The following is a 20,210-nucleotide window of genomic DNA, read 5'->3' as shown; positions in this document are numbered from 1 at the left end:
CACGTTTTTTCTGGTCTTCTCTCTGTTTTTTCAGTTCCCACACTTAGCTTTATTAGTTGGGCACCCTTGGCCTTTTAGATGACCTCAAACGGACCCCGCACAGGCCAAAAACTGACCTCGCAGTGCATAGTTGTCACCTTTTTGCATCATTCGCACACCTGGCACTCAACTTTTTTCCAATAATGCATCTCGCCACCACGTGAAGTGGCCCCAAAATTGGTCCTCATGATGACCTTTCTGCATAATTATCACAAGGAAACACCCACGTTGTGTCCGTACTCATCCACGTGCAAATATTGACCCCGTTCGCCCTCCTGACGCCACTAGATGCCATCTGATGCACCTGCTTACCTCATGTCGTCGGCCCGCGGATAGCTTCCTCGAGAAGTTTTATCGCGCTATAAACTCCTCATTATTGTAGAAAAAACATACTCGTACTGGTGATAGTGAGAATCGATGCACTATGTACATGTTGTCCTACCTGTACACATGTGGGCCCCACGTAACCACCTGGCTTTGCAAAATGGGCAATTCCTTATTTGATGCACCATGCATGTGTATGTACATATGCGCAATTCCTTGCTCCAAAAAACTCCTGACATAATTTGCCCACCCCCTAGCCTGCTAGAGCATTCATGCTCAGCAGTAGCACTAGTAGATGCTCATTCCACCTGGATCAAAAAGGCATATTGCCTGATTCACAAGAAGCATCATAACACCACACCTACATTTGTCAACAATCAACTGAAATGCACCATAGGCATATTCAACTAACACATCCGCCCTGCCTGGAGTTCCAAAAGCAAAAATATTGCATGCCACATTCAACCCAACCGATATAGACAACTCAAGTGACTCATCACCTTGCATCTTGGCTTCACCAGCCATAGCAACAACCTGCAAATCATGCACCCAAGTAGCTAAAAGCATTGTGTGAAGGTAGAGTTGTTGATATCCAAAGCACAAAAGTATCCCCGCAGCACACATATCCCTAGCATAGGCATCCACATAGCTGAGATCGAACTCATATATGCCAAACCCCTTCTCATCATCATAAGCATACTCATCATCACACATAACTTTATCCACATCATAATCATGGCTATCACCACTATCCATAGCTTCTAGCATGGGTTCATCAGTCTCCAAGAATACAGATCCCTGCTCTAAACCACAATCATGCTCACAAATTGGTTCAATCACTGCACATACATCAAAATATGGCTTCAAAACAGGCTCCACATCCAACAAATCCACAAAATGGCTCTCAATATTGCCCTCTTCCCTAATTTCCAAGGAACTAGTATCCAAAGATACATGCTCATCATCAATAACCTCAACCTCACACTCACACCCAGAATCACAAGGTACACAAGTATCCAATGCATCCTCTTCAAGACTTTTCAATCCTGTATCCAAAGCATTACTCACCTCTTTAGGCTCTTCCAGAAACCTGTCAACCTGCAAGACCTCTTTACGCTTTACAATAGACCTTGGGAAGAAACAAGAAACATCATAGGATAGGCTACTTTTCACCTGCTTAGGCTTAACTTCATCTTCCATGTCAAATCTATCTTGCACATGCATACCTGGACTGATACCATGTTCCTCAAGACGCTTAAACTTCCATTCCTTGTGCTTTGCAATGCATACCGCATCTTCAAAAGACTCGGGCCTCTTCAACTCAACCTCGAACCGCAACCAAGGTGACAAACCATCAACAAAAAAACTTTTCTTCAATGAATAAGGGGGGGTCTCATCCTTAAGAGAAACACACCAACGAGTCCATAAATCTGTAAAAACTTGTACATAGGCATCAACACCTTGACAAGAACCTTGCTTAAGAGCATTGAGCTCATTCCATACTGCATTTGCATCTTCAAAAACCTGGAAACGCTCTAAAAAAGCTTCTATAAACTTGTCAAGACTCAAACCATAAGAAGAAGCCACTGCTTCTTTAGCTTCCAAATCCATGAACCAAACACGGGCCTCATCTTTTAAAAGAAATCCAAATAGCCTCAAAATCTTGTCCTCATCACACATATTGTTGCTTATGCATGCCACCTCGACTTGTTCCAGAAAGTCTTCCGCATCTTCACCACTTCTTCCATGAAATTCCGGATAAGAGAAAGCCATGGTTACCAAAGTTACAATGCTTTGAGAATCCCTTTGAACACACGTGCAAGAACCCAAAACTTTTCACTTCCCAATCCCCAAAAACATCAATGGAGCTCAGCTTTAGATAAGGACAAACACATGCACATCAAATGAGTTTTCATAGTTGATCATTGGAATGACAACAGGCAAAGGACATTCCAGGATCTCTCTCAATCTTCTTGGCCCAAACATAAAGACTATGCGCTGCTGGAAAAAGATCTTCCTGGACACATGAACATTAATCTGAATCCTTTGAGTTAAATGAAAAGGAGTGAAATGAGGGCCATTTTGATCATCCATTAAAGCCAACCATGAAGCTCCCAAGAAGGCACACCTGACTTATCCTCTAATTTTTTGCCCAAATTTCAGCAGCATAACAGCATAAATGGCTCAAAATATCAAAAAACCAGCCATCATAACTTGGGAAAATTTCGACAGAGTTTCCCCAGAAGTAGAGCAGTAGGAACCCAAAATATAGACTGTCTATGTATGCATAAACTGTCAACAATAGAACCCGAGCATCAAGTAGGACTCACTAGTACATAGCCTATGGCGAGGTCACAAAAAGGGTGCTCCAACTACCTGTATCACCGAAAGGATCTCCACATTTGAGAATCCCCCAGCTCAATAAAAACCTCACGCTATCGACCCTCACACGAAGGCTAATGCAAATCGCATATAGTCAAGTCTCAGAAATGACTATCTTCCAGACCAAGTCTCAGAAATGGCTGGGACTGCCAAATACAACCAAGTATGTCTCCACAAATGCGTACAATGGCAGTTTCCACAAGTAACGTACAATCCAGCAGACAATGCGCTCAAATAGGCGCCAAGTGATGCATTCCCACAACAACTACAAGTGACATCACTGCTAGTATATCACTGTACTCCAGCTTCCTGTACCTGTGTGAATCACCTGTAACTGTACCTGCCCCTGTAACCTGTAACCTGTAACCTGTAATCTGCAACCTGTAATCCCGAATCCCGAATCTCGAAGCTCGAAGCAGAAGGTACTCGAAGAAGATCCTCCGTGGGGGCACCAAAAGAATCTGAGCGGGATGAAAACACACACAGCGCCTCTATAACGACCCGACACACACTCTTGGGAAGATACACACACACACACTATGGGGCACCACTCGGCTTACACAACACACTTGGCCGAGACAGGGAACACACCTCTGGAGTGAGAGGAAAGAGACTATCCACTTGCCCACTCCACACAGAGACACACACACACACACACACCCAAAAAACTCAGCTCAAAAGAGGAGAATTTCTGATGTTTAGATACAATTGAGCTTGGGCCAACCCCAATGGGGCAAATAGCTCACACAATATGGGTAAAATAAGCCAGATACAATCACAAACTAGAGCAGAAACTTCGCTCATAGGAGAAACTTACACAGAAAAACAGCAGGAAAAGAGTGAGGAATTTGGAAAAATGGACAGCGCCATCGCGTCCGGAACGGCCCAAAACCCCAGTCTACAATGTCAAAGTGCTCAAATCCGACCTCGGATGAGCAGTTTTCGGCCAAAATAGGCTCCAAAATGAGCAAAAACACACCTGCGGCTGTTCCTCCTCTCTTCTCCACGTTTTTCCTGGTCTTCTCTCTGTTTTTTCAGTTCCCACACTTAGCTTTATTAGTTGGGCACCCTTGGCCTTTTAGATGACCTCAAACGGACCCCGCACAGGCCAAAAACTGACCTCGCAGTGCATAGTTGTCACCTTTTTGCATCATTCGCACACCTGGCACTCAGCTTTTTTCCAATGATGCATCTCGCCACCACGTGAAGTGGCCCCAAAAAGTGGTCCTCATGATGACCTTTCTGCATAATTATCACAAGGAAACACCCACGTTGTGTCCGTACTCATCCACGTGCAAATATTGACCCCGTTCGCCCTCCTGACGCCACTAGATGCCATCTGACGCACCTGCTTACCTCATGTCGTCGGCCCGCGGATAGCTTTCTTGAGAAGTTTTACGTGCTATAAACTCCTCATTATTGTAGAAAAAACATACTGGTACTGGTGATAGTGAAAATCGATGCACTATGTACATGTTGTCCTACCTGTACACATGTGGGCCCCACGTAACCACCTGGCTCTGCAAAATGGGCAATTCCTTATTTGATGCACCATGCATGTGTATGTACATATGCGCAATTCCTTGCTCGAAAAAACTCCTGACAACGTTTTCACACACTTGTAGGGAGGCATTGTAGCACGACCTTATCACAACCCACAAAATTATCAAATCATGGATCGATAACCTGGCTAGGGCATGGAAGCACGAGCTTAAGATGTATAGACATAGAGGATTGTAGGGATCCTTCTACTCATCATAGAGAGAAGCCATGGAAAGGGCTTCCTCTAATCAGCAACACATTTCTACTCACTAATCACTTGCACACAATCATGTGGTTGAAATTAACCTCTCACATCAATCACTCTATTCACAACTCTTAATCACACAACTACACAAGCATGCAATTAACATACCTACTCCGCATTAGTGTGTCCATTCTAGAACAACCCCTCAATGCGACTAAGTATGCACATACACTAACCGCATCTTGTAGAGAGAGATGAAGAGAAGGAAGGCATAACCCTCACACACTATGGCCAATGGTGTGGATAGAATAAATTAACTCAAAAAAGGGATTAAGAGATCTACCATCACACTAATACAATCTCACTCCACACAATCAAACAAAGAAGACTAATAAGAAAGAAAGTGTAATTGATTATTAGAAATCAAGAGCTACATGGGCATGGAAAGTCCATGAGCCTCATGACCATTCACTCTACGAAGAGGAGAACTCCCCCAAGAATGACTTCTTATTAAGCATAGGTCTCTTTTATAGCTTTGGGCCTCAAAACCCTTCAACTATGGGATAAAGTTGAGCTCTCTAGCCTAGACTCATACAACTTTGGAACTCCTAAATGAGCCCAAGCCCTATACAATGAAAAGGAACTATTGTGTGTGTGTGTGTGTGCGCGAGCTCTGCTCTGTGCACAGCTGCGGGCTTGGAAGCGATGTGTGTGTGTGCTCATTTTTTTGGGAGGTATGCTCAGACCAGGCCAAGTTGTGTGTGTGAGCCTGTGTGTGTTGTGGCAAGCCAGCTTGGGCAACCAAGGTGGGACCAGGGAGTGCCGACGAGATAGTTGGAAAGTGGACCAATGGCGGGGCCGTGAGAAGATTGGGAGTGGGCCCAGCGGGGAAGGGAGCCATGAATGAATCTATTGCACCTTAAAACGACATGGCATATGCTCGCTATTATAAGCGTGTGTATGCGTGTGTGTGTTAAAAAAGCGAGGCACTCGGACCCTCAGTGACTCACTCATGCTTTTGTGCTATGAGCAAACTTCAAAGGAGTTTGAATTGGATCATTGCGTGCTACAATTGGCCTGACTGCATTGATGGTAGTGATAGCCGTTTTTCGGCTCTCCATAATTGCCATAGTAAGTTACTCCACCCTACCAAATTCACCCAAACGCTATGGCTATCCCTACCCTTTCACTGTATATAGGTGCGTGTGAGTTAGGGGACTTTTCCCATATCTCCTTACTGAAACAAAAAACCCTCAATTAGCTAGTCATTGGGCTAGTTGAGCCAAAAAAATATAAAATATAAAAAATATAAGTATATTATGGCCCATGCATATGTAAATATTTCTTTGTATATAGGGCCTAAATAAAAGATTTTTTCATAATTATTTTGGTATTTATTTAAATATTTTTACCTAGGTGTGTGTTATTTATGCTCTGTACATTGTCTTACCATTACCACAATTTTTCTTACCATTTTTCATACTCTTTATTCCATATAGAAATATTTTCATGTAAGCTTCTCTTATATTTGGTGTAACTCCATCCCAACAAAAATCCAAAAAAACTAGTTTTATTTATGTGTATATTTTTCCACTATTGTGATTTTTCCCTTCCTATATCTATTTTTTTTTTCTAAAAAATTAGAACACCAAAAATATTTATCTTTTTATGGTAGCCTCATAATGAGAGAGATTTCTTTTGACCCCTTTATATTTTTTCCACTTATATTATTTATATTTGACATGTACATATTTTTTAGACTCCTCAATATTTGATTTTCTTAGTTGTACTATTCACTTATATCATAATTTCAACAATATCTTCAATTATAGACCTACCAAATAAGGTCAAGGGTAGGTGGCATGCATACATGCACTATGGAGGGCTCACTCTTGGAGGTATTAAAAAGAATCATCCAAAGAAGGACCCCACAAGGACCTTGTGCAGTGGAAAAAAACAGTCGATTTTGCTGAATTTTTAAAGTTCACTTGCTCTCCGAATTTGAAAAGGTGATACAAACAAAAGTTGTAGCTCGTGGGCTGAACTTTTGCCTCAAATGTTTTCATATTTTTTTGAGCTACGAGCTGTGAGCTATGGTTTTATTAGTGGACCCCAGTTTTCCCATGTTATGCAGCCACACTCTCTCTTCCACTTTATCATTTTCCTCTTTCACACACACTTCTCCACTCATCATCCCCACCTCTCTCACCCCTCCTCTCTGCACCCTACTCATCTTCTCCTCAACCTTGAAGAATAAGAGAAACCATGGTGAACTCATACCCCCCACACACAATTCCATTCCAAAATTGACCACCTAGTCTCATTTTTCCTCCTCCAAATTACCCATATCTATCAAACAAACCACAAAATTCAGCCTCTTCTCTTAAAAGACAGCATCATGGTGGTTGATTACTCAGCTTCAATTACCTTGTCTCTCAAGGAAGGTCAAGAGTGGAGAAAAAATGTACCGTCAAAGCTAGTGGACCGTCAACAAGCGTCAAAATTGGCCCTACTCAAGACACTTGGAGCATCAACCTTGTAAGAAATCCACCTTTTCTTACCTCTTAAGAGTTTTTTCTTCCTTATTTGTATCCTACATGGATACTCCCATTGTAAATATCCAATTCCATTTGTAAATTAATACTAACTCTACTAACACTAACCCACTATGAAAAGTCCTATCACCTCCATTTCTCTCCTCTCTCTTTCCCCACCAACTTCTTGATGATTCCAAGCAAAAGAAATTAGATAAATTGCTGAAAATCTAACCCAACCATGGTTAGAGGAGTAACCCTAGCCTTCAAAATTGCTATAAAAGGAGGGTGTATCTAGCACAAAAAGGAGGGGCCATAAGCAAGAGCACTATGCTATAGCTTGAGAAGCCAAGCTCAACCTCTCTAGAAGGAGCTCTTGAGTGGAAGCTCATTGTCTTATGCATGTGCATGTGTTGTAATAGGGGATTAGCAAGGGAACTCTATGCCATTGTAAGAGAGAGAGTGATCATTCAATTGAGAGTAGGAAATCTATCATTTCTCCTACTAGTGTAAGCCCAACATTCACTGAATCAAGGAGGGTGGATTTGGACTAAGCTTGGATACTTTGTCTCCCTTCCAACGTGAAGTAATGGACAACAATGATGCGTAAGTGTCTTGGTGTTTTTTGTTAAGTTCTTGATAGCTTGTCTCTGGTGTTGTCATCAATCTAGCCATAAATCCCACATACTATAAGAGAGCGACAGGGTGGAGAGGACTCCCCTGGCCTTAAGACACTGATTGGGGTGGCTTTTCTTGTGATGTGTTGTGGTGAAATTTACGCAAGCTATGTTGAACAAATACTAATCTCACTTTGATTTGTCATGACAGATTTGTAAGAAGGTATTAATGCAACAAGCACCCCCTCCCCCTTTCTCTCTCTTTCTTAAATATATAGTTGTGTTTGCTTGATCATTGCCGATACGTTTCAAAGCAGCCCGAGCACTATCTCTCTCTCTCTCTATCGTGTTTTAGTGTGTAAGAGTGTTCCATTGGTGTTAGGGTTAGTGTAAATTCCTTGCTTGTTTGTGGGTTGCTCTAACGATTCTCCTCTTTTGCGTCCTAGTTCGCTCTTAAACTAGGTGGTGCCCCTTGTGTAGTTGGGATTTGGCTGTGGGTTTGTTGTTTTGGTTTGTGTTGTGTTGTGCCCCAGCCCCATTGAGCAGCACGGAAGCCTTGAAGGGTGTCTAGAGGCCACTCTTCTTGTTGCCCGCCCCGGACCGCCTCAGTATCAATCATGTGTGTGTATATAAATAGGCCTGCGATGCTATGATGAGAGAGTACCCGTCCAATGTGGAAGCTAAATTGGCTGGAGCACCCAATGGCAAGCACGAGGTTAGTGAAGGAGTACGAGCGGAAGTGCGACGCAAGAGATAGTGCGAGAAGAAGAGCATGACGATATGGTGAACTTGCTCTACTGTAGTGTGTAGAGCATAGTGAGTTCTTATTAGGTTTTAACAAAATAATATGTGTACATACCTGGCGGCCCGCCCACTTACCTAGGCGACCACATTGGACTTTATACCCCAACAAACTCCCACTTAAAGTCCAATGTGGTACTTTAAGTGTGAGAGAAGCTACTATACAAGCTAATATACAAGAGATGTAGAGAAGTGATGTACTACCCTACACCTAACTGCTTGCGAAAATGCGCAAAGCTCTTTGAGGGAAGTCCTTTTGTAAGTAGATCAGCAGGATTTTCTGTGGTGTGAACTTTGACAAGCTGAAGTTGCTTATCCTCAAGCATTTCCCTGATGAAATGATACTTCACATCCACATGCTTTGTCTTTGAGTGATAAACTGGATTGCGAGCCAATTGCATAGCACTTTGACTATCACAATATAACACAAGCATCTTTTCTTTGATTCCCAAATCTGTTACTAGTCGATTAAGCCAAATTGATATTTTGCATGCCTCTGATGCTGCAACATCTTCAGCCTCTGTAGTAGACTGAGTAACACAATCTTGTAATCTAGAACGCCATGATACTGCTCCACTAGCCAATGTAAAGACATACCCTGACGTAGACATTCGGTTGTCTAAGCCACCTGCATAATCTGAGTCTGTAAAACCCTTTACACTTAGCTCCTGACTCCCATAGCATATACGCATACTCTTTGTAGCTTTCAGGTATCTCAATATTCCTTTCATTGCCTCCCAATGTTTCTTGCTTGGGTTTGACATGTATCGACTTACTACTCCCACTGCAAATGCAATGTCTGGGTGAGTAGCAATCATTGCATACATCAAACTACCCACTGCAAACGCATATGGAATCTTATCCATTTCAGCTTGTTCTTCCTCAGACACAAGACAATCTTGTTTGCTAAGTTTCACATATGGTGGCAATGGAACACTCAATGCCTTTCCCTTCTCCATATTCAAACATTGCAAAACCTTGTCAATATACTCTGTTTGAGATAACCAAATCAACTTCTTTGATCTGTCTCTCTCAATGCGCATACCAAGTATATGACTTGCCTCACCCATGTCTTTCATGTCAAACGATTTTGCCATCTTTGACTTCTGAGCTGAAATTTCTTCCAAGTGCTTGCCAGTAATCAACATGTCATCCACATACAAAATAAGGATCAACCAACTACCATCCTTAGCCTTCTTTGTATATAGACAGTGATTGAACTCACTACGTTTGTAGCCTTGAGAAAGCATAAACTTGTGGAATTTATGGTACCATTCCCTCGGTGATTGTTTTAAGCCATAAAGACTCTTTAACAACTGGCATACCCAGTCTTCCTTGCCTTTCTCAACAAACCCTTCTGGCTGCTACATGTAAATTTCCCCATCTAAATCACCATGCAAGAACGCTGTCTTGACATCCATTTGGTGCAACACCAAATCTAATATGGCAACCAATGCAAGAAAGCATCTCAATGTAGTCATCTTGACCACCGGAGAGAAGACTTCCTCAAAGTCAATGCCTTGTTCTTGCTTAAAGCCCTTGGCAACAAGCCTTGCTTTGTACTTTGGCTGACTATCATGAGCGGTGATCTTATACCTATAAACCCATTTACAGGGTAGAGCCTTTTTGCCCCGTGGTAATTTAACTAGCTTCCATGTCTGGTTTTTACGCAGAGCTGTCATCTCTGACTGCATGGCCAATTGCCAATTCCCGGAGTCCTTCATTTGCACTGCTTCCTTGTAACATGAAGGCTCATTGCAATCAGTCAACATGACATAGTTCGTAGATGGAACAAACCTATCAGGAGGTCGCGTGACACGTCCAGATCTACGCACAATAGGTGGCTTAGGCTCAGCCACAACCTGTGGTTCCACTCTATCCTGTCCTTGCTCCTCTTGAGCCTTGACATTTTGTCTTGCAAGTGCAGGTCCATCTTCTTGGAAGACAACTCTTCTAATCTCCTCAACCCTCTCTGGTTTAGAATGATAATTGGATTCAATAAAGTGAACATCATTGTTGCGGACAACCTTTCTGGATTCGGGATCCCAAATTCTGTACCCCATCTCACCAGAATTACCCCATCTCACCAGAATTACCATAGCCTAGAAAGATGAACCTTCTACTCTTTGGCTCAAGTTTGTTCCTAAATTCCTTTGGAACGTGAGTATATGCTTCACAGCCAAAGACTGTGAGATGCTTGTATGAGGGCATTTTGCCTGACCATACCATCTCTGGCATTGAATCCTTCTGCAAAACTTGCTAGGAGATCTATTTACAAGATGAACAGCTGTTGATACAGCTTCAGCCCAAAACCCATTTGGCAGTTGTGCATTAGACAACATACTTATGACCTTCTCTTGCATGGTCCTATTCATCCTCTCAGCAACACGATTTTGAGGAGGATTGTAAGGAGCAGTAAGTTCACGTTTTATACCTTTTGACTCACAAAAGTCCTGAAAGGCCTTTGAAACATACTCTCCACCATTGTCAGTGCGTAAGCATTTAAGCTTCTTGCCACTCTGATTCTCCACAAGTGTCACAAACGTTTTGAAAACACTAAACGCTTCATCCTTGTGCTTGATAAAGTAAACCCATACTTTCCTCGAGTAATCATCTATAAATGTCATAAAGTAAGAAGCTCCCCCTAGAGATAGGTTAGGCATAGGTCCACACAAATCACTATGAACAAGTGCCAACTGTGTATCTCTTCGACTGCTTCTATGCTTATGTGGCGGCTGTGTTTGCTTACCATACAGACAATGTTCACAGAATTCAAAATCATTAAATGAAAAGCCACGCAAATAACTAGAACGAGACAATATTTCCATTCCCTTCTTGGACATATGTCCTTACCGGCTATGCCACAAAGAAACGTTCGGCTGCTCGGTTATATTGATTACATTTTTAGAGATATTTGATACATAAATCATGTAAAGTCCTCTAGACTTTACTCCATGTGCTACTGTCATAGAACCCTTGGATATTGATAGCGGGAAAAAGAGCAGTGCAATCGGGTGGCCTCTGTACTCGTGCACACTCCACAAACCATGCCTCATGCAAACAAGCAAAGAACAAAACAAAGGGGGCACCACCCTAAATTAAGAGGTTTAGGGACCTCACACACAGTGCACATAGGCAAGTGAGACTTCTGGCATTATGATGGCATCCAAACATATGGCAAAACACATAGAAACGAACCTTAGGGACCTTATGTAGCATATATATACACAAGACATCAGCTTAACAATACAACGGCATCTGATCATACATAACAAGGCTATAGAGAAGCAAGCCAAGGATGGCATAATCCCTTGTCAAAAACAATCAACCCAACAAGTAGGTATGATCCTACTAGCAACACATCAATACCTTAGAGAATGATGGCGAGGATGGTGGCCATGGAGCATGAGAGAAGACTCCTTATTTAGGTTTTAGGGCTAGTAATGTAGCATACTAGAGGGAGAGAGAGAGAGGGAGAGAGAGTAGAGCTCCATCCATAGCTCCTCGTTGTGAGCAATGTCGTCATAGCTTCGTTGCTTGGTGAAGTGGGTGAAGTGTTGGTTTTGAGTGAGAGAAGGCCTCCTTATATAGGTTTCTGAGAGGGTTTAGGATTAGGGATAAACATGCTTAAATCCGCTGATTGGGGTTACTTTTTGCTTAGGGTGGTCAACAGATTGAGGTCACCTGATATGTCACCATCAAGATATTCTCTAGAGTGATGTGAGAGGGGAGGGTAAATGCTGATTTTTCTGATTGTGACACATGGGGATAAGGCCTTGACTAGCATTTAAGAGCAGGTAAGGTGGCTATTGAAACTGGAGGTTCTGCACATGTCAGGGGGGGGCCTGCGGGGGGGAAGTGGCAGCTGGGTCCTCCTGAATATCAAATTCTCAAAAAATCCTCAACCATGGCTCTTTTCAACTTAAAAGTCTTTATCCCTGTTGACTCACCTTTACCATAAGATTTTCCCCTTTTCTCCTCCTGTAACTGCATTGTTGATGCCCAATCACTGCTTCTAGTAACAGTGAACTGTTACCTACCCAATACTTATGGTGCAGTAAAAAATATTTACCATGGTTAAAAAAGTTATTGTAGGTAAAAAGTGATTTGTATTTACCATGTAGGTGAAAAATATTTACTGTGGTAAAAAATATTTACTGTCGATAAAAAAGTGAAAACGGAGTATGCTGTGCTGTGAGTCCACACGAACATCCTCGTGTAAATTTCACTAGAAATTCACACCTAGAATGGGCTATTCTGTAAGATATAGGTTGTAGGCATGCATAAGAGCTCGTTCCCACATATCTTCTGTCCCTGGCACTTTTAACTCTTTGGTGCTTGTGAAGTAGATTTTTCTTCTCTTTCGAGATCCTTTGGACTAGAGTATCCTCATCTCCCCAACAATTGATTGTGCCTTTATTGCATCTTTGGAAGGGGTCCTAAAAACCATGCATCATATAGCCCTCCCCCTTAAGCTAGAGGTATTTGATGCCTCTAGCTGTAGGTTGTGCTACAATAGGGTTCTCTTGAATACTTACCCACCTGGTACCAATTGAATTTTCCATGTTACTGCTTTCTTGGCTGATGCACCTTGTTTAGTCCTCTCTGATGAATAATTGTATCCATCCATGACTAACAACTGGTCTCCTAGACCCTTGAAAGCCATACCCCATCCATTGTCAATATCCCCTTTCATTGGTAGCATTCTCTTTTTTTCTTTTTTCTTCTCTTTTTTTCCCTTTTTTTCTTTTTTCTTTTGAAACGACTATGTACATGATTGTTACCTTAGTTGGAGCTCAAATATGATGAGCTCTTCTCTGAACCATCCTTAGCATTGATTTCACCAGCATATGGCTGTGAAAGACGACATTGGTAGGCCTTCAATCGCCAACCATTTACCGGGGTCTGACGTACCTTACCATCTAGGTCACCTAGTTCGTAACTACCATTTGAGAATCTTTGTATCACTACAAAAGGGCCTTCCCACTTAAGCAAGAACTTACCATCCTTCCTGCGATCAAAGCGATTGTCGTATCTGAGCACTAAAGAACCTTCCTTGATACCTTTCTTGACAAGGTTGCGATTGAGCTTCTTTCGTTTCTTCTCTGCCTGGGCTGCATAGTACTTCACTGCTGACTCTCGATCTAGCCCTAACCTCTCCAAATCGATGATTCTTCCTTCCACCTGCTTCTCTTGACTATCCTCTTGATGTGCTTTTAGAACTCGGAGGCTCGCTAGCTCCACTTCTATAGGCAATAGTGCCTCTTGCCCGTAAACCAAGTGAAAAGGTGTATACCCCAAGGATGTTTTAAAGGATGTTCTGTAGGCCCAAAGTGCTGCATCTAGGTGTTTGTCCCATGCCTTAGGATGTAAATGCAGTTGCTTAGTGATGATTTTACATATAAGACCATTTACCTTTTCCACAAGACCATTGCAGTGAGGGTAGTATGGTGTAGGGTGCCTGACCTTGATTTTTAACTTACTCATCAATTTCCCGACTAAATCAGCTCGAAATCCCGGTCCCCTATCCGAGAGAATCTCCAAAGGTGTGCCAAAACGGAAACAAAGGCATTCAAAAATGAAATCACTCACGTCCTTGGCTGTGATGCGCTTTGTGGGATGAGCTTCTGCCCATCTGGTCATGTACTCCACCCCCATAATGATGTATTCCTTCCCTGATTGAGTGCAAGGTAGTGGCCCTATTGCATCTATCCCCCATTTTTCGAATGGCCCTTAGGTTTTGATTGGATGCTGATTTTCATGGGTAAGACGCCTTGGTCCAGCTTTCTGGCAAACCTCACATGTGCGGCACCAATGTTGTACATCTCGATGGAGGCTTGGCCACGTGAACCCTGCTTGTAAAATCTTTCTGCTAGTAATCTCTTGTGCAAAGTGGCCACCACACACACCTTCATGACAACTAAACAAAATATCCTTTATCTCTTGGGATACAGGAACTCTCCTTAAGACAGCATCTTTCCCTCTACAGTAGAATACAAGTCCTCATTCACTAAGCTATAGCTGGTAGCCTTTTTTGCCAACCACCTATGTTCACTTTTACTCATACCAGAGGGTGCTTCACAATGCTCAAGAAAGTAAATTAAATCATGCAGCTCCTCCTTTCCCTGGTATAAAGGACTTTTCACAAGGATAGCACCTACTATGAGAGTTTGTAGTTCTTCACCTGCTAAGGCATCTGCTTCTCGATTTTGATCTCTAGGTACAAAGTGCACTCGAACTTCTTTAAAACCCTTCAACAAGGCCTTTGCTTCCCTCATCTTAACAAACAATTTGTCATTTTTATAGGCCCATACACCAACCATTTGCTTAACAATCAACATGGAGTCACCAAAAACATTTAGCTTTGTGATGCCCTGAGAAAGACAACATTGCAACCCTAAAACAAGGGCATGGTACTCTGCCTCATTGTTAGAATGAACCTCTTTTAGATGAAACCCTTTTGCAAAGATCTTCTCCTTCTCTGGACCTAATATTACTATGCCTGCTGATGCCTTGTCTTTGGTCCTCTTGTAAGCCCCATCAAAATACAGACTGTGTGCTCCCAGTAGAACTTCAGGCTCTGGGATAGGCGGTACCTTACTAGGTGGCTCTTTCTTGGCCTTCTCATAACACCTTTGTGTGAGGACATCTGCCAAACAAGCACGGGTGGAATCCTCTACTTGTAGTGTGTAGTCAAACTCTTGAAGCTGCACCACCCACTTTGCTATTCTTTGAGACAATTCCATGTGTTGTAGGGCATATGGAAAAACCTCCTCAGTTGTGATCACCACAAATTGTCTCAGAAGTAAGTAAGCCCAAAACTTCTCCACTGCAAACTTAAGAGCTAGCACCAATTGCTCAGTTGCGGTGAAACCCTTTTCAGCAGCTATCATCACTCTACTAGATAAGTAGACTTGTCTCATGAGAGATGTCTTTGGGTCTTTTTGCATCAAGACAGCTCCTAGAGCTTCTGGACCTACACTAGGATTTACATAGAATAATTCACCCCATGTGGGTTGTAGGACGACAGGCAATGAGCTCAAAATGGTTTTAACTTCTTGAAAGCACCTTTCACCCTCCTCACTCCATGTCAATGTGGTGTGTTTAGTGATCTTCTGCAAAGGATAGATTGCATGAGAAAGGAGATGTATGAATCGTCCCATGTAGCGAACCTTTTGAATGAAGGAGACTAGTTGCTTCACGTTTGAAGGAGTAGGTAAATCTAACAATGTCTTTACCTTTTCAGGATTAGCCTCAATACCATCTTGAGACACAACATGGCCTAGTAGAGTGACCTTGCTCTCACCTATGTGGCACTTGTCTTTATTCAATTGCCCACCCAATTGGGCCAGACGGGTGAAACCTTCATCAACCTCGGACAGATGTACTTCCCTAGAGCTGTAAATGCAAAAATCATCAATGAAGACTCATATGGACTTACCAAAGTAAGGTTGAAACACCAAGTTCATAAACCTCTGGAAAGTAGTTGGGGCATTAGTTAAACCAAAAGGCATAACTCTATAAGCAAAACACCCCCAAGGTGTTATGAAGGTAGTCTTTCTTTGGTCTTCATCTGCAATTCTGATTTGGAAGTAGCCTGAGTACCCATCACACACTGTGTACCTTTCATGACCAGCCACTTCATTTAGTATTTCATCTTGAAAAGGCAAAGGAAAATGGTCCCTTTTTGTGGCTGCGTTTAGAGGCTTGTAATCCACACATACCCTCCACTTCCCATTTTTCTTTGGTGCTACCACAACTAGAGACACCCACTCAGAATCTTCCAGTGAGTAGATAAATCCTGCCTTGAGTAATCTTTTTACTTCTTTTAAGAGTGCATCTTGTTGCACTAGCCCTAATCTCCTTAGCCTTTGCACCACTGGTTTGGCACCTTCCTTTAAATGGATATGGTGTTGGGTTACCGTCACTCCTTTAATGTGCTCGTACTCAGTTATAAAGAGGCCAGCATGCTTCTTTAGTACCTGCAAACAGGGTTCTCTCTCTTCTTCTAGTAGGTCCTTAGCTAGCATCTCCTCTAAGCATGTGGCTTCTTCCTTGTTTAGAGAGTCTTGACCACCTTCTCCTTCTGGGTTTCGCAGTATTATACCCATGACTTCCAAAGAGCTAGCATCCTCCTCAGATGACTCATCCTCAGATGAAGAGCAGCTGCTTGTGCTCCATTCATCCATACAAGTCTCCATCTTTAGGTCTTGTTGTCTACCCTGCTTCATGTCATACACAATTTTTTGTTGCTTGCCACCTACCTTATGATTTGGTCGCAACTCAAGGGAACCTTTCCCCCAATCTTGCCTAGCTTTCATAGCCATAAGCCAAGGTCTTCCAAGGATTAGTGGATAGCCCTCCCCCTTAGTTGGGATCACATAAGCATCAGTTGAGATTGCCACACCAAAAGCTGAAACCTTCACTCCATTAACCTTTCCCACACAAGCCACCCTTACATTATTTGCCATCTTAGCTTGTAAGGAAGTTTGCTCGTTTACTTCCAAACCCAACCTGTGCATTAATTTCTCTGTCATAACACAAATCTTGGCTCCACCATCTACGTACACATTGGAGACTCGCTGACTCTTAATCTCTGCATCAATGACTGGCACGATATCCTTCATGCCTCTTGCACTAATAGACCCAACTGACTTTGCCTTAGCCCTCCTGGTGCTGACCATCTTAGACCAGGTTCTACGCATCTTTGGGGAAAGGTGGAGGAGTTGCTGCCATGAAATCTTTGGTCCTTGCTTACTCACATCTGCTACCAAGTCGTAAGGTATGGATCCTACCCCAAGTGGAAAGTCTTCTACTCCTATGTGCCTCCTTGACCTAATCTTCCTTTTCTTGTCTCCTATCACTTGGGAGGAACCCTCATTCCCTTTATCTGGCTCTGAAGCTTCCATTTCATCAGTTCTTTGTCTCCTAACTCTCTTTATTGGCATGGCAACAACTTCCTCCATTTTTCCTTTCCCTTTATCCTTACCATTGTCAGGACTTATGACAGAGATAGCCCTGTCCTCCCCTCCCGATGGTAGTGGAGGGATCTCTGCTGGTGCTTGTGGTGGTGGAGGAGGGGGTCTCAATATTTGGATTGGTGGAGCCACATGTGCATTTTGTCCATTTAGTGGCCTAGCTCGAGGAGGAGTGACTTGCTGGCGAGGAGGCCGTCTTTGATTACCATTTTCTTGATAGCGTCGTGGATGGGGGCAATAATACATGCTGTGACCTACCTCTCCACAGTTGTAGCAAATGTACTCACGTGCTTGCCTTTGTCCTTCTTGTCTATTTCGTTCATTTCCTGGCTGGGGAGCCCTTACACCTTGAACCAGATTGATGGACAGGCTCTCTAGTTGATTGGTGATTTGTTGAAGTAATTCTTGTTGAGAGGACTCTTGATCTGTTGCTCCTGTCCTTGCTACTACCCTTGCCGTAGGTTGAGCTAGCGGTGGAGGCTCCATTCCCCCTTGTAGTTGAGCTTGGAATTTTAACTTCCTATCCTTCTCCCTTGCATAAGTCATAGCTTTATCAAAGGTATCTGGGAATTTACCTTTTACCTTTTCTCGAAGGATGGGGTAAAGCCCTGCCAGGAAACAATCCTTCTTTAGGCATTCTGGCGCCCTTTCTCCTTCACCTAGTGATGCACACCATTTCTCCCACAGGTTGGAAAACTTTCCTTCATAGCTTCTATAGTCATTGGGTGATGTTTGGCATAGCTCTAAGAGCTGTCTCCATATCTCCTCTGGAGGCTCATGGCGGCGAAATTCTTCGATGAAGGCCATCTTTAAGGACTCCCAGTCTCTTCTTTCTTCAGGTGCCAAAGTTTGATACCATAATTTTGCACCTTCCCTCAAGACCAAAGAAAAGGCCCTTAACTTAGTAGCTTCTCCATCCCTTCCCGATACCAGAAAGGCCATTTCCAAATTATCCAAAAAGTCTGGAGCAACCTCCCCAGGCTTACCATAAAAATTAGGGAAGGCCATAAGTGAGAGAGTAAACAATTACACAAACAGCTCCAATTTATTTTAAAATAGAGTATGGTAATTACAATTTGGAGCTTTAGCACAACTTAGCTCAAAATAGGATGAAGATCGACACATCAAAGGAATGGTAATAGTCTAGTAAGGGTAAAATGACAGCATGAGGAGAGCGCAAGATTTCCCCAAGTCTCTCGGCTCCAAACAACAGGTCTATTCTTTGCTGATAAAAGATTTTTCTATCAATACAAATATTCACACGGATATGACACACAAAATGGAAAGGAAACATGTGGGGATCATCATTCTCATTATTGGCATCCATACTTACACACAAGAGCCTAACTTAGTTGCACCACCTTGGGACCAATGAGCCTGATCAGCCACAGAAGGTCAGCACCTCGGATCACTTCGACTCTTCCTGATGCATCTGTGAAGACGTAAGGCGTGATGGAAACACTTTGTACAATGCTGAGCCTTTTAGCAAGCAACAATTGGATGCTATTACAATAATCAGCATGACAAATGAAAGTGACACCATTAATGTGCAGCACATCATCAACTAAGATAGTTTCCTTAGATTGAGATAACTTCTTGAAAATTAGCAGCAAAGGTAGGGAAGGGAGGCTTTTCACCCGGTCTCCAAAGCACTTTGGACAATATCCAAAGTGATCTTCACGCGGACAGGAGTTTGGCTTGGGATTGGTGGTGTCTGGATTCACAAAGTGCACTGGGAGCACTCGCAGACGGGCGGCAATCTTGTAGGCAAGCCTTCGCCTCTTTGCTTCAGGAGGATTTAGGGGTGAGAGTCGTGGTTGCAAGTTGGAGGTTGAAGCTGGTTGCTCACTAGCCTTTTTCTTGCCTGTAGTGGTCATGTAATCCCTTATTAATGAGATTAAGCCAAATGTTACCTTACGCTTGACCACGCGCTGCGGCCTTGAGCCACTTAGGTGTAGAGGTGATCTTCCTCCTCTTAGTCGGTTCCTCAGGAAAGAGAGGTCTGGTGATGCTTTCTCTTCCCTTAATGTGTGTCACAGTACCTTCGTGTATGTTGATGTAGAATATTTCAAGCTCGTGTGCGTTGGAGGTTTCTGGAGCACTCATAGGTTGAGAGGAGAGGTTTATCAAGCTCTTCTTCTTACTCTCCTTCGTTGGCGACGATCACGAACAAGGCATGTAGAAGAACTTACTTCTTGAATTTCAATGACACTGTAACCTGGTAACAAGACCTCGATGAAAGCTTTTAAGGCCTCTTAATCCTCCTCCTCTTCTGTTCTCCAATATGCAAACTCCTCACGCCATTCGTCCATGTTGTAGATTGCACATCTTCATTGCTTGTGGACTGCTTGTGGACTGAAGTTCTGTGTAACCCTCCTCAGTGGGGGCACCAAAATGATAGCGGGAAAAAGAGCAGTGCAATCGAGTGGCCTCTGTACTCGTGCACACTCCACAAACCACGCCTCATGCAAACAAGCAAAGAACAAAACAAAGGGGGCACCACCCTAAATTAAGAGGTTTAGGGACCTCACACATAGTGCACATAGGCAAGTGAGACTTCTGGCATTATGATGGCATCAAAACATATGGAAAAACACATAGAAACGAAGCTTAGGGACCTTATGTAGCATACATATACACAAGACATCAGCTTAACAATACAACGGCATTTGATCATACATAACAAGGATATACTAGAGACGCAAGCCAAGGATGGCATAATCCCTTGTCAAAAACAATCAACCCAACAAGTAGGTATGATCCTACTGGCAACACATCAATACCTTAG

The sequence above is a fragment of the Adiantum capillus-veneris genome, chromosome 14, assembly GCF_014529385.1.
Source record: "Adiantum capillus-veneris isolate H3 chromosome 14, ASM1452938v2, whole genome shotgun sequence".
Taxonomy (NCBI): Eukaryota; Viridiplantae; Streptophyta; class Polypodiopsida; order Polypodiales; family Pteridaceae; genus Adiantum; species Adiantum capillus-veneris.
Note: the sequence above shows the minus strand (reverse complement) of the source record.